Here is a 14,395-nt window from a genome sequence, read left to right as displayed (position 1 = left end):
TACAAGGTTCAATTTTTCATGTTTTTTTTTTGTTGAGTTGTTGTAACACGTAAAGGTACTCGCAGGGCGCGATAGCACACACACACACACACACACACACACACACACACACACACACACACACACACACACACACACACACACACACCTGTAAATCCGTACCCATGGAGGAAAACAAGGGTGCGTGTGACAGGAGGAGGAGGAGGAGGAGGAGGAGGAGAAAAAAAAAAGGAAAGAAGAGGAGGAGAAGAAATGAAGGGGATTAATTAGGTGTTGAAATAAGTCTTTAGCGGAGGAGAAAGAAAAACAAATGAAAGAATAATAAAAGGGGAAGAAGAGGAATGGAAGCGTGGACGGACGAGCAAAGAGGGGAGAGCAAATGGGTCGTGAAAGGGTGAAAGAGGAGGAGGAGGAGGAATGTGGAGGAGAGGAGTAAGAATGGCGGTGGAGGAGGAAGGAAGCAGTGGTGTAAGGATGGATGAGGTGGATAAAAGGAGGTGGTTAAAGTGGAGAAGTAGAGAGAGGGTTTTAGTGGAAGGTATAAGTGAAATGGAGGAGGGAGTGTGGAGGTGTTGGTAGAAGTGGAGGAGGTGGAGTAAGGAGGTTAGGACAAGTAAAAGTAGAGGTAGACAGTTGGTGTAACGTAGAAGTGGAAGAAGAGAGTATATAGAGGAGGGAAGAAGTAGTGGAGAAGGAAGTGGAAGAGAAAGAGGAGATGGAAGTGGAGGGGATGCACAGGAGGAGAAGCAGGAACAGAACATAAGAACATAAGAACGTAGGAGTCTGCAAGATGCCGGTAGGCCTGTACAAGGCAGCTCCTTTGAACCTAAGCTCCCGGAGAGTTAGAAGTGGAAGAGGAGGCCTTTTTTTCCAACAGTCTTTTTTTTCTCATTTATTTTTACCCTTGAGCTGCTTCCTTTACTGAAAAACGTTAATAGCACAAAAAACTGTGCTAGATCGGCGTCGCATGACCCTCCAACACCCCCCCAACAATGTATATTATGCAACTAGGGGTCTAAAATGCTGAAAAATAAAGATGGCGCCACTATAAACACTTGCCTGCGCCACAACGGGCTGGAGCCGACCATCAGGCCCTACTATGAAGGCCTACCGGCGCCACAGGCCAAGACGTAAAAAAAAAAGAAAAATAAATAAATAAAAATCTTACTTTGTTTATAATGCCATGTTGTAGGGTTCATCCGTGTTAACAAATGTTATCGTACAATGTCATGTCTACAGTACATGGGTAAGCCAGGAAAACAACTTGAAGAGAACAACAAGAAGATGGACAATCTGTTGGTCGGATAAAAATGAAAAGTGGAAGAGAAGGAAGGTGGTGCAGGAAGTGTAAGAAGAGGAAGAGGAAGAGTAGGAGGAGGAAGAGGACGCCGAAGTGAGGAAGGCTGTTTAGTCTGAATAGCTACGTCTCGTCTCGTCTGGTGCGGCGGGAGGAGAGGGGGGGGGGGGAGGGGGGTGCACGCGATGGACGACTAATGACCGCGCGCCGCTCCTCCATTATCATTTGTAAGCGTCGCGGGTTGGACGCACGGTATTAGCGGCGCCCGGCACACGGCTCGCTTTGTTTGTGTCACTCGGGGCGAGGCGGCGAGGGGAGAGGCGGGGAGGGGAAAGCGAAGAAGACGAGAGGCGGAGGGGGAGAACAGAGGGGAGAGATGGGAGACGAAGAAGAGGGCGATGGGAGAGGCGGAGGGGAGAAGACAAGGGAAGGGAGAGATGGGGAGACGAAGAAGAGGGCAAGGGGAGATACGCGAGACGAAGAGGGAGAGGAGAGATATCATAGAAGTGAGAGGCGGAGGAGGAGAGGATGAAGAGGGGAGAGACGGGAAGAAGACGGAAGGGGAGAGATGGAGGGAAAGCGAAAGGAACATACGGAGGGAGGGAGGAGGGGTAGACAAAAAAAGATGAAGGGGAAGAAGGGGAAGGGGAAAAACAGGAGACGGGAGGAGATGGGAAGAGAGCGAAGGAAAAGACTGAAGACGAGAAGGAGAGCGAGGAAGGAAGGGAAAGACAAGAGAAAAGGAAGGAGAACGAGGGGAGGTTAGAAGAGGGGATAGAAGGGAGGGAGAAGACGGGATAGGAAGGAAAGGAGAAAGAGGAAAAAGTAAATATGATATGTCTGGGGTGGTGGTAAACATGAGCAGGTTCAGAGCAGGAGGGAGAGGATTGGGACAAGAGACGGGGGGGGAAACAGAGGAAGAGGAAGGGCTGTTAGCGGTTATGGTGGAAGGGCACGGTAGGCTGGGTAATGGGTATGGGTGGGTGAAGACAGGGATGGGTGATATTATAGGGGAGAGTCATGAGAGGGGAGGGAGGCATGGATGGGTGGGTGCACGATGGATGAGGTGATGGTAGTGGGGAGGAGGGGGAGTGTTGTAGGGAGGGAGGGGGGAAGGGAGGAGAGGTACATGTTTTATTGATAGGTGGTTTGAACACACACACACACACACACACACACACACACACACACACACACACACACACACACACATTTTTCCGCTAAACAATTAACTCTTTTGTGTTTCATTAAGTTGCACAAAGGAGGATCTGTCAATACCAACAAAATACACGTTCATAAAAGTCTCCGAACGAACCTATAAACAACTCCGACTTTTTTTAATCTAACGAAATGAAGGATTGATTAATTTCGTTCTAAATTATTAATATTCGCTGATTACTATTCATATAATTTGCAGAGTCGGTGTGGGTAGGGAACACACTCACACACACACACACACACACACACACACACACACACACACACACACACACACACACACACTGCGATTAATGTCAAGCCTGATATATTTACCGCCACATTCGCCACTGGCACCAGCAATTGGATATTCAGTATTCGATCAAAAGAACTTTAGAATGTTTAGGAAGGTAGAAAAAAAAGTGGACAGAGGAGGAGGAGGAGGAGGAGGAGGAGAGGGAAGGTAGAACAAGTGAAGGTGGACGTTTAGCAAGAGATAGAAGGATGGGAGGTGGAGGAATGGAGTGAGGTGGAGGAGAAAGAGAAACAGGAGGAAAAGAAAGAGTAGGAGGAGGAATAAAAGGAGGGGGAAGATAGGACAAGAGGAGGAAGAAGGGAGAGGGTGCAAGGCAGGAGGAAGAAATGAAGGAAAAGGAGGAAGAAGAAGAGGAGGAGGAAGAGGAGAAAGAAGGAACAGACGGAGGTGATAATGATTAGCAGGACAAGAGGAAGAGGTTGGAGGAAGAATTAAAGGAGGAGGAGGACGAAGAGGGTGAAGAGAAGGAAGGGAGAGGTGAAGGTGATAATGAGTAAAGGAAGCGAAACACGAAGGTTTGGTAAAAAAAAAAAATAAATAAATAAAAATAAAAATCGAAGTAAGAAAAGTGAGGAGAAACTCGTTCATTTGTCAAGTGTCGCGAGAGATCAAGGTGTGACGACCACTTGTAATGAGAGAGAGAGAGAGAGAGAGAGAGAGAGAGAGAGAGAGAGAGAGAATGATGGCCCTATAGTCTAAACAAATTTTCTCCTGCTTCATCTTTTTTTCTTCTCCTCCTCCTCCTCCTTCTTCTCCTCTTCCTCTTCCTCCTCTTCCTTTCTTCTTTTTTTCCTCTAGTTTACTTCCTTTTCTTCTCCTCTCTTTCCTTCTTCGTCCTCCTCCTCCTCCTCCTCCCTTCTTCCCTCTCCTACTCCTCATCTTTACTCCTATTTCTCCTCCAGTTTACTTCCTCTTATTTTTCACCTTCTCTTTTTTTACTTCTTCCTCCTCCTCCTCCTCCTCCTCCTCCTCTTGATTAAAAGCGAAAGTAAAAATCAACTCACAAACTCACAGGCTAACTTCGGCTCAGGTAAGAGAGTGAAAGTTACACACCTGTGGCGGGATGAGGGAGGTGATGAGGGCGTGGTGGAAGGACGCAAAGGTGGAGGACATACAGGTGGAAGGATGGACGGACAGGTGGAGGAAGGATGATGTGAGTGGAACCTGGATGATAAGGAGGAAGAGGAGGGCAACGATGATGACACTACAGAGGAGGAGAGGAAGAACATGTGGAGGTGGACAGGGGGAATAAGGTGGAAAGTAAGACGAGGAAGTGGAGGAGGTGTGGTTTATATTATCCTCTCATCACTAAAACCTTCTCGTCTATCCCTCTTCATATCACGTTCATGCCTCGCTCATTTCACTCCCACCAGCCTACCCTTCTCACTCTTTTCACCTTATACCACACCTCCGTCTATCTCCCCTTTCACATCTCATTCCTCACCCCTTCCCGTGCCAGCCTGCATTCCACGGCCCTCATTCTATTGTGTATCTGCATTCCAAATCGGTCATTCGCATTCTACAACCTCTGCCGCCCTTTCTCCCTCTCTCGGTGTCACCCTCTCCCAGTCCTCCGTCCAGGGAAGCAAAGTATTCAATCTACGACTATTATGGCAGAAAATATGAGGTCGGAATAGAATTGGTGTGTGTGTCTATCCCCAGTCGTGAGGCCGGAAAGCAGGCGTATATATGGGCTTCTCTCAATGTCCCCCTTTCCCAGTCCTCCGTCCAGGGAAGCAAAGTATTCAATCTACGACTGTTAGGGCTGCAAATATTGGGTTAGGTTTAATATCTCGAGGCGTCAGAATAGAAGTGGTGTGTGTGTGTGTGTGTGTGTGTGTGTGTGTGTGTGTGTGTGTGTCCTCAGTCGTAAGTCGGGGGTAGCAAAGTATTCGAGTTATGACTACGACACCAAATATCGGGGTAGGTTTAATTTCTCGAGGCGTTAGAGATGGAAGGTGTGTGTGTGTGTGTGGGGGGGGGGGGGAATCCGTCCTCAGGCTATCTATTAATCATCAGTCAGACCTCATCTCGATCATTCCGTGCAGTCGTGGATCTCTTGTTGAAAAAAAAGGATGTTAGCGTGTTGGAATTTGAGCCGAGGGTGAAGTAAGTGATTCATGGGTTGAGAAATAGGTCCTGATGATCGCTTTCTCTCAGTGCAAATCTCGTCACTCTCATACCCTTGATGTGTCCCTTCATACCGCACCCTAACATGCATCTTCCTCCCTCCCGATTCCCACATCCTACCTTACACCCGGCGCCCCTCCTCCTCCTCCCCTTCTCCCCACCCTGCACTTTTCGCCTCCCCAGCACCCCCCCTCTTCCCAGCTTCATGGTGTCCTTAGTTCGCTTGAAAATGAGTCCGGAGCGCAAATGACACGTCTGGTGGTAGTTTTGGGGGACACCACTGACAGACGAGGGGTGAGGGGGGTAAGGAAGAGGGGGGGGAGGGGGAGGGTTGAGTTGGGGTGAAGGAGTGAGGGGCAAGAGGGTGAGTGAGGAAAAAGGGTTGAGGAGGGGTGAGGGAGTGAGTGAGAGGGGTGACAGAAAGGGGAAGGTGAGGATTGAGAAAGAGGGGGAAGGGTGAGGAAGAGGGCTGAAAGGGGGATGAGGGTAAAGAAGAGAGATAAGGGGACGTGGGGGGGGAGGGGGTAGAGGAGGAAGGGAGGAATGAAGAGAGGGAGGGAGGGGGGATGTTTTATCTTGAGGTCCGGCACCCCATTCGTCACCGCGCCCCCCTTGCTTCCCCCTCCCCCCCCCGCCCCCTATTCATCACCTCCACGCTGAACCCAATTGTTGATCATCTGTTATCGCATTCAGTTCGCCACGAGGGAGTTATGAGGGCTAATTTTCTCCCTCCTCCCTTCCCTCCCTGATCCTCTCTCCCTCCCTCGGTTAATGGCAAAAAATGAAATCCTCGCCTCTGCCTCCCTTTATCTTCCTCCTCCACCTTTCTTCATCTCTCCCTCCCCTTCGTCTACTGTTCCTCTTTCTTCCCCTTTCTCTTTCCCTCAGTCTTCCTCCCTTTCTTCTCAGCTTTCCTTCTATTTCTAATCTCTCTCTCTCTCTCTCTCTCTCTCTCTCTCTCTCTCTCTCTCTCTCTCTTTCTCCCCCAATCCCTCCAGTCTTCATCTCCTCTCCCTTTTCCTTCACTTCTCCCTCAATCTTCCTTCATGTCTCCTCTCCCTCTCTCTCCTACTCCTCCTCTTACTTTCTCTCTTTCTCCCATTTTTCCTCTTTCTTCCTCTTTCTATCCAAGTCTTCATACCCAGTCTCACACGTTCTATCATCCCCTCTCTCAAGCAGTGGTCTCTTTCCTCTCCCTTTTTCCCTTCCCTTCCCATCCATCTCTCCCTTTAAATCTTCTCCCATATCTAGTGCTCTCCATCTCCCTTCCTCTTACCCTCACCGTCTCCCCTTGATTCCAACTCACGCCCATCTCTCTCCTCGCATCCTCCGCGCCCCATCCATCTTGCCTGCCGGAGAGGGGTTCCAGCGCCCTCCCCTCGCCGCCTCCCGCCGCAGACTGATCCAGCTTCCCGCCCCTTATCGCCTCCTGCAGCCTCTCTCTCTCCCACTCTGACTCTCCCTCTCTCTCTCTCTCTCTCTGACGTACTCTCCACGCACCACGCCATCTAATGACATAACGCGCCCCCCACTTCACCCCTTCACCCATACGAACGCGATGCTGACCCCCCCCTTTTTTTCTTTTTACAGCGAGAGGCAGGTCAAGGGCAAAAAACAAAAACATCAACAAACAGAGGACGCTAAACGCTGCTCCGGAAAAAGAAAAAAAAGAACGAGAGGTCAAAAGAGGTCACATTCTAACCCTCCTTATTTTTTTTGTTTTGTTCTTGGTCTAATTTATCTTTCGTTTCTTTTACTTCTTCTTTTGCTTCATCATCATTATTATTATATATCATCATCTCTTCACATAATATCCCATCTCAAATTACCCATCACCATCCTACCCCTTCCCATACTAACTATCTCTATTCAACCCCTTCACATCCTATCCCTTCCAACACTTTCCCTTCACATACTATCCCTTCCCATACCACCCCTTCCCACCCTACCCCTTTACATACCAACCCTTTCCATCCTACCCCTTCACCTACCACCCCTTCCCATACCAGCCCTTTCCATCCTACCCCTTCCCATACCACCCTTTCCAATGCATACTACCACTTCACAAACTAACAGGTCCCTCTCCCCCCTTCACAAACACCCCCCAACAGCCATACCAAGAGAACATGAAGGTGGATAAGGTGGAACGTACATTATGCAAGTTTTGGCAACGAGAGAAACACCAAGACCAGCATATCACCCGAGACCAAACAGGAAAGAGACCATAGAAGGGAGGGCATTGGGGAAGGCTATCTCGCTGACCCTAGAATGAAGTGAACTGAACCCCGAGACCAATAAGACTTAACCCTGGGCACAGATACACCCACAGTCTCCTCTCTGCACCCCCTGTCTATACCTACACACCCAAGCAGTGAGTCCCGATAGATCCTACACTTAAGATGGGATACATTAGGTAAATTTTCATCCTACACTTTCCACGCATTTGTAGGGAGACAAGGATGGGAAGAAAGGGGGAGAGGAGAGGAGATAATGAAGAAGAGTATGATAGAGGATGAGAAAGAGAGTGTAGGAGATTAAGAAGGAGACTGCGAGAGAGTGTGGAAGAGAGAGCAGTAGAAAAATTAAAAAGGGATAAGTAAAGGGGAAAGGAGAGTAGATAATGAAGAAGAGTGTGAGAGAGACGATAAGAAAGAGAGAATGGGAGATTAGGAAGGAGACTTAGGAGAGTGGAAGAAAGAGGAAGAGTAGGAGAAATACGAAGAGTAAATGGGAAAAGTAGAGGGGAAAGGAGAGTAATGATAAAAAAGTGTGAGAGAGATGATAAGAAAGAGTAGGAGATTAGGAAGGATAAGATACACTAATACTATTTCCTATGCTCTTTAGACACAGAGAGGGAGGGATGTTGAGGAGAAGCAGAAAGGTAAGGAGAAAGAATAAAGGAATAGAGAAACAATCAATGAGAGTGATATGAAAATTAAGGTGAAAAGGAAAAAGGAAAAGAAAAGGAAAGAAATATATTAGTAGGACACACACACACACACACACACACACACACACACACACACACACACACAGCAGCTCCCACACACCTCGCCATTCACTCCACAATCTTCCTACCTGAACACACCTGTAATTTAAACCCTCCGTATCACCTGCACTCCTACGCATGACCAAAACGAGTGACCGTGTCTTTTGGGGGGGAGGCGGGGTGGGGTGGGGGGGTAAGGGGGGTGACCTGTAGTGACCTTTGGCAGCCTATCCCGTCATCAGAGGGTCGAATGCTACTCAGTCAGGCCGCAGGGTGACCCACAGGGGAGAGGGTAGAAACCACGTTGGGCTCCTCCTCCTCCTCCTCCTCTTACTCCTCCTCCCCCTTTTTCTCTTTCTATTTTAAGACAATTTTTCTTCTTGTTTTTGTTGCTCCTCTATTTCTTCTTTTATTTTCTCTACTTTTCCAAATCGTTTATCGTCCTCCTCCTTTTTCTCTTTCTCCTTTATCTCCCTTTTCACTTGTTTTTGTTCTTGTTCTACTTTTTCGTTGTTTTCTTTTGCTTCTTTTAATCGTTTATCATCATTACTATCATCTCCTCCTCCTTTACCTCCTTTTCTTTTTGTTTCTATTCTTGCTCTTCTTTCTCTTTCATTCTTTTACTTCTAATCCTTCATCATCATTATCACCAGCTTCATCATCTCCTCCTCCTCCTCATTTGCCTCCTTTTCATTTTGTCTTGTTCTTCCTCTTCTCATTTCTTCTTTTACCTCTAAACTTCATCATCAATTATCATTAGCTTCAATATCTCCTCCTCCTCCTCCTCGCTCTAGGCCCTCCTGCTTGCCATTGTTCTATAGTGTCTCCTGTTCTTGCTCGTCTTCCCGTCATTATCGCCGTGACTGGGGTAATAAATCATGGCCAGGCCTGAGACTCAACCTTGGTGTGGGGATGAGCCTTGTCGAACACCTGACCTGTCTGACAACCAGCGACATCAACCACAATACCAACAGCAACAACAACAGTAGCTTCAGTAACACTTCACTCTGATAGCGATACTTATTACAACGTCTGTGAGGATGGTAGTAGTAGTAGTAGTAGTAGTAGTAGTAGTAGTAGTACTTATGATAATAGTTACAAACATTTTAGGGAAGGCAGTAAGATAGACAGGAAGCAAAAAGGATGAAAAATGACAAGATAAAAAAAAAGGATAGAAGGACGTTTAGAGACAAGAACAAGAAGAAGAAAAAGAAGAAGGAACGCAAAAAGATGGAAAGAATGACGGAAGACAAGAGAAAAAGAATAAAGGAAGGAAGCAAAGGAGGAAGGAAGGAAGGCAGGACGGAAGGAGTGAAGGATGAAGGATGCTGGCGGCGAGTGGCTTGATCAAGGGGCGTGTGTAGGCTCGTCGGCAAGGCCCGGCGCGGTGATTATCAAAGCCAAATATTAGGCCAACAGCCGGAACGAGGCTCACCATATTGACACGTCCTCGAATCAGATACACGGCCCTCCTCCTCCTCCTCCTCCTCCTCTGCCTCTTCCATCTTCTTCATTCCCTTCCACTCTACGTACACTGTTTCTTCTCCTTCTTTTCTACTTTGCATCGGTCTTTCTCCTCCTCTTTCTCTTCATCCTTCATTTCCATCTTCTTCCACTTCCTCCATTCCCTCCACTCTATGCGGGTTCTCCTTTTCTCCTTCCTCCTCCTCCTCTTCCTCTTCCATCTTCTTCATTCCCTTCCACTCTACGTACACTGTTTCTTCTCCTTCTCTTCTACTTTGCATCGGTCTTTCTCCTCCTCTTTCTCTTCCTCCTTCATTTCCATCTTCTTTCTCTTCCTCCATTCTCTCCACTCTACACGGGTTCTCCTTTTCTCCTTCCTCCTCCTCCTCTTCCTCTTCCATCTTCTTCATTCCCTTCCACACTACGTACACTGTTTTCTCCTTCTGTTCCATTTTGCATCGGTCTTTCTCCTCTTTTTTCTCTTCCTCCTTCATTTCCATCTTCTTCCACTTCCTCCACTCTACGCGGGTTCTCCTTTTCTCCTTCCTCCTCCTTTTCTTCCTTCTTCACTCCCTTCCCTTCCACTATATGCTAATCCATTTCATCTTCCTCCTCCTTCGCACCTTCGTTTTCTTTTCCACTACTTCTTCCTTCCTTTTTCCTCCCTTCCACCCTTTCTTATTTACTCACTTTCTCTGTTACTCTCTATTTCCATCTTTCCTTATGTACTTATTCCCTTTCTTACTCTTTTTCCGTTTCTTTCCACTACTTTCTTCTTTCTTCCTCTTCCCTCCCTTCCTTCTTCCTTCCTGCCCTTTCGCGCCCACTCGGTTCTGATCAATCTTACTTTTTCTGCAGGAACAAACGTCAAATCCTTTAATCTCCCCAACAGCTATTACGCCAAGTTCAGATTAAGAGGCAAGGATCATAATTATTCTCTCTCTCTCTCTCTCTCTCTCTCTCTCTCTCTCTCTCTCTCTCTCTCTCTCTCTCTCTCTCTCGGAATTCTGTTTTCGCTTGTTCGTAAAGTTTTCCTTTTTTTCTAATTTGTGCAAGTTTGTCCGCTTCATTGTGTCTTCTTTTTCTTTTCTTCACTAATTTTCTTTGTGTTGCAGTTTTCTTTTTCTTCGATTCTTTTTATTTTCTTCTGTTCCTTTTTTCTTGTTCTAGTTTCTTCTGTTTCTTCTTCGTCTTTTCTTTTTCCTCTTATTTTCTTCTTCCTTCTTCTTTTTCTCTCCTTTCTCCTTTCTTGTTCTAGTTTCCTCTTTTTCTTCTTCGTTTTCTTTCTCTTATTTTCTTCTTCCATCTTCTTTTTCTCTCCTTTCTCCTTTCTTGTTCTTATTTTCTTCTTCCATCTTCTTTTTCTCCTTTCTCCTTTCTTGTTCCAGTTTCTTCTTTTTCTTCTTCGTCCTCTCTTTCTTCTTCGTCTTCTTTCTCTTATTTTCTTCTTCCTTCTTCTTCTCCTTTCACCACCCAATGACCTAAGACTTAATGATAAATAAAACAAAAGATAATTAATATGAATATCACTGGAGGAAAAGGAAATAAGGATAACGATTGAGGTAAAGAGGATAACTAAAACAAAAAGACTGAATTATGGCCGACGCTGATGATGCTGAGCGCTGAGATAAGGCAAACAGAGGAGAGGAGGCGATACAGAGGGCAGCAGCATCCGAAGAGGTAAGAAGGAACGGACGCCCTCAACGACAGACAGACGAATGAGGGGAGAAGGTAATTGGGCTACGCGGCGAATTGCTTGGTGTTTGATACTAAGAAGAAAAAAAAGGGAAAAAAGAAAAGAAAAAGAAATAAAAGCAGAGGTGAGGCGCCGATTTTCTGGTCGATACAAAAAAAAAAAAAAAAGAAAAGAAAAAGATAAGAAAAAACTGAAAAAAATAAAAAAAACGCAGAGGTGTGGCCATGAACCCGTCTACGAGAGAGCGAGAGAGAGAGAGAGAGAGATTTCTACTCTGATTTACGGCTGTGATTTCGTGGGTGTTCCTGGGTGAGAGGCGAGGAGGAGGAGGAGGAGGAGGAGGAGGAGGAGGAGGTGTCATAGGCTGGGTTCATGACTCCTCTCACGAATTACTCTTAAATCATAACTTCAAAATATGTGGAAGTCTCTCTCTCTCTCTCTCTCTCTCTCTCTCTCTCTCTCTCTCTCTCTCTCTCTCTCTCTCTCTCTCTCTCTCTCTCTCTCTCTCTCTCTCTCTCTCTCTCATTTGTCTTCTCGTCTTGCCTAGAGCAGTTAAATGTCGCTAATTTTTTTTCTCTCTCCTCCTCCTCTTCCTCTTCCTCCTCCTCCTCCTCCTCTATATCATCATTATCTTTTAAACACTTTCCTCTTTTCCCTCCTTATAGCCTTTTTCTTCTTTCCGTCTATTTCACTAATTTTTCTCTATCTTCACTCTTCATCTTCATTTTTCAACCTTCTCCTCTTCTATCTCCTTCCTTTATACTTCTCCACTCCTTCATTCCTCTTTTCTCTCTCTCTCTTTCAACACATCTTTTTCCTCCTCCTCTTCCTCCTCCTTTCATCTGTACTCATTCGTTCAACATCTATTCCTAATTTAATCTCTAATTTTTCTTTCACTTTTTTTCTTTTCTCTTTACCTTCCATTTTTCTTCCCTTCCTTTCCTTCCTTTCATCCCTCTCCTTCTTCCTCTCGCTTCACTTCTTGCATTTCACCTTCCTCTCCTTTCCTTTCCATCTCTTCCCCTCCATCCTTCACCTCCTTTCTTCCATCTAAATTTCTTACATTTTTCTTTCCCTTCCTTCCCATGATCCCTCTCCTTCTTCCTCTCGCTTCACTTCATACATTTCACCTTCCTTTAGATTTTCCTTTTCATCTCTTCCCTTCCATCCCTCTCCTCCGTTCTCCCGGCTAAACTCCATCAAGTGAAGAGGATGAAAGAGGGAAGGAGAAGGGGAGAGGGAGGGCAGGGGAGGGAGAAGGGAAGGAGAGGGGAGGAGGGGAGTATGGTGAGGGGAGAGAAGAGGAGGGTGAGAGGAGGGAGAGGGGACAGCAGAGGGAAGGAAGGGAGGAGGATGGGATAGAGGGGAGAGGGGGGCGGGGCAGCGGTCCTCGGCGGGTCTTTTCCCCTCGTCCCGGCTCGGCCAAGCGGACAAACGTCATACACGATAATAAAGTCCACTTGAAGGGAGTTTTCTTGGCGGTTATTTTCGTTTTTTTTCCTGTGTGTTTTTGTCCGTCTATTCTTTTTTATTTATTTATTTATTTTTTATTTTATTTTTATTGGTATAATTTTTTTTGTGTGTGTGTCTGGCTCTCTGTTTCTGCTCTGTCTGTCTGTCTGTCTCTGTTTCTGCTCTGTCTGTCTGTCTACCTGTCTGTTTGTCTGTCTGTTTTTGCTTCAGAGGAATAACAACAACAACAAGAAAAAGTAAAAGAACCAGAACGATTAGAACAAGAAAATATAAAAAAGGAAATAAGTAAAATTAGCAATAATAAAAAAATACAACGGTAACATTAATATCAAGAACTGAAACAAGAACACAAGGAAGAAATAAAATAATAAGGGAAAAAGTAAGAAAAATAAGAGGAAAAACGAATGAGGAATAAAAAGGGAAAGAAACAACGAGGGAGGAATGGAGGAGGATATAGTGGAAGACATTGAGAAGGAGGATATGGAAGAAGAAGAAGAAGAAGAAGTGGCAATGGTTAATAAAGAAACGAAAGATGACGGGAAAAGAATAGGAAAAACGTGACCGGATGTGTGTGTGTGTGTGTGTGTGTGTGTGTGTGTGTGTGTGTGTGTGTGTGTGTGTGTGTGTGTGTGTGTGTGTGTGTGTGTGTGTGTGTGTGTGTGTGTGTGTGTGTGTGTGTCTCCCCCTCTCCCTCCCTTCCCCACCTTCCCCTCTAATACCCAGACAGTGAAATCAGGCGAACTCCATCCCTAGACTTTAAGAAGAATTTTTAACTTATAAAACACACACACACACACGCACGCACACACACACATTAAGGCCTGCTCGTCGTATACACAATATTTTTCTGACATGATTAAATAAATAAATGTATAGACTCGAAGGGCAGCTCGTGTGTGTGTGTGTGTGTGTGTGTGTGTGTGTGTGTGTGTGCGCGCGCGTTCATTTATTGGTCACTTTTTTATAGTTGAATCATTTTTCATCTTGCAATCTTCTTACTCTCTCTCTCTCTCTCTCTCTCTCTCTCTCTAATCACGATAAAAAGAATACAAGAGAGAGAGAGAGAGAGAGAGAGAGAGAGCATAACCAAACCTTGAACTCTAATAACATCGAAAAGAAAACGGAATTGTAGCTCTTTTTTAACCCTTACTTCCTTATATATCCAGAACTAGTAATTTCCTGTGTCTTTTTTTTTTTTTGTTGTGTTCTGATTCGCCGAACCACAAATGGCCAACCAATCCAAGAGACGATTCGATTCTTTTCATTGCTTTTTCCTCTATTGGTCCCGCCTCGTTTTCTTTACCCTTTGGCGAGGCAGGAATTCAGGGGGAGACTCCGTTAAATGTTTAATGGGGGTGAAGGTAACGGAAACAGGAAGAAGAGTGAAGGGAAGGAAGGGAAGGAAAGGAAAGGAGGTAAGTAGAGAGGTGTTTGGTGGAGGGAAGGAAGGAGGAAGGGAGGTAGGCCGGATGATGTTTGGTGGAAGAATGGATGGAGGAAGGAGAAGATAGAGCGGAAGAAGGAAAGCTAAGAAGAGAGAAAAGGAGAGGTGGGAAGAACGTAAGGTAAAGAAAGAAGGGGGGAGGGACTAGTGATGAGGAGTGATCGTTAGAAAGAAAAGAAGAGAAGGAAGAAGAGATTTGGCAGGAAGAAAGGACGAAGGAAAAAAAAGAGAAAAAATTAAAATGAAGGATAGAGGGATGGAAAGAATGATAAAGATAAAGAAATGTAAAGAAAAAGAATGAGAGGGAAGGAGGAATGAGTAGAGATAGAGACAGGATTAAGAGGAGGAAAAACAGCAAGAAGAGGAATGGAAAGAATTATAGAAAACGG

This window comes from Eriocheir sinensis, chromosome 58 (genome assembly GCF_024679095.1).
Source record: "Eriocheir sinensis breed Jianghai 21 chromosome 58, ASM2467909v1, whole genome shotgun sequence".
Lineage (NCBI taxonomy): Eukaryota > Metazoa > Arthropoda > Malacostraca > Decapoda > Varunidae > Eriocheir > Eriocheir sinensis.
The sequence above is the reverse complement of the archived record's forward strand: the minus strand, read 5'-3'. Positions refer to the sequence as shown.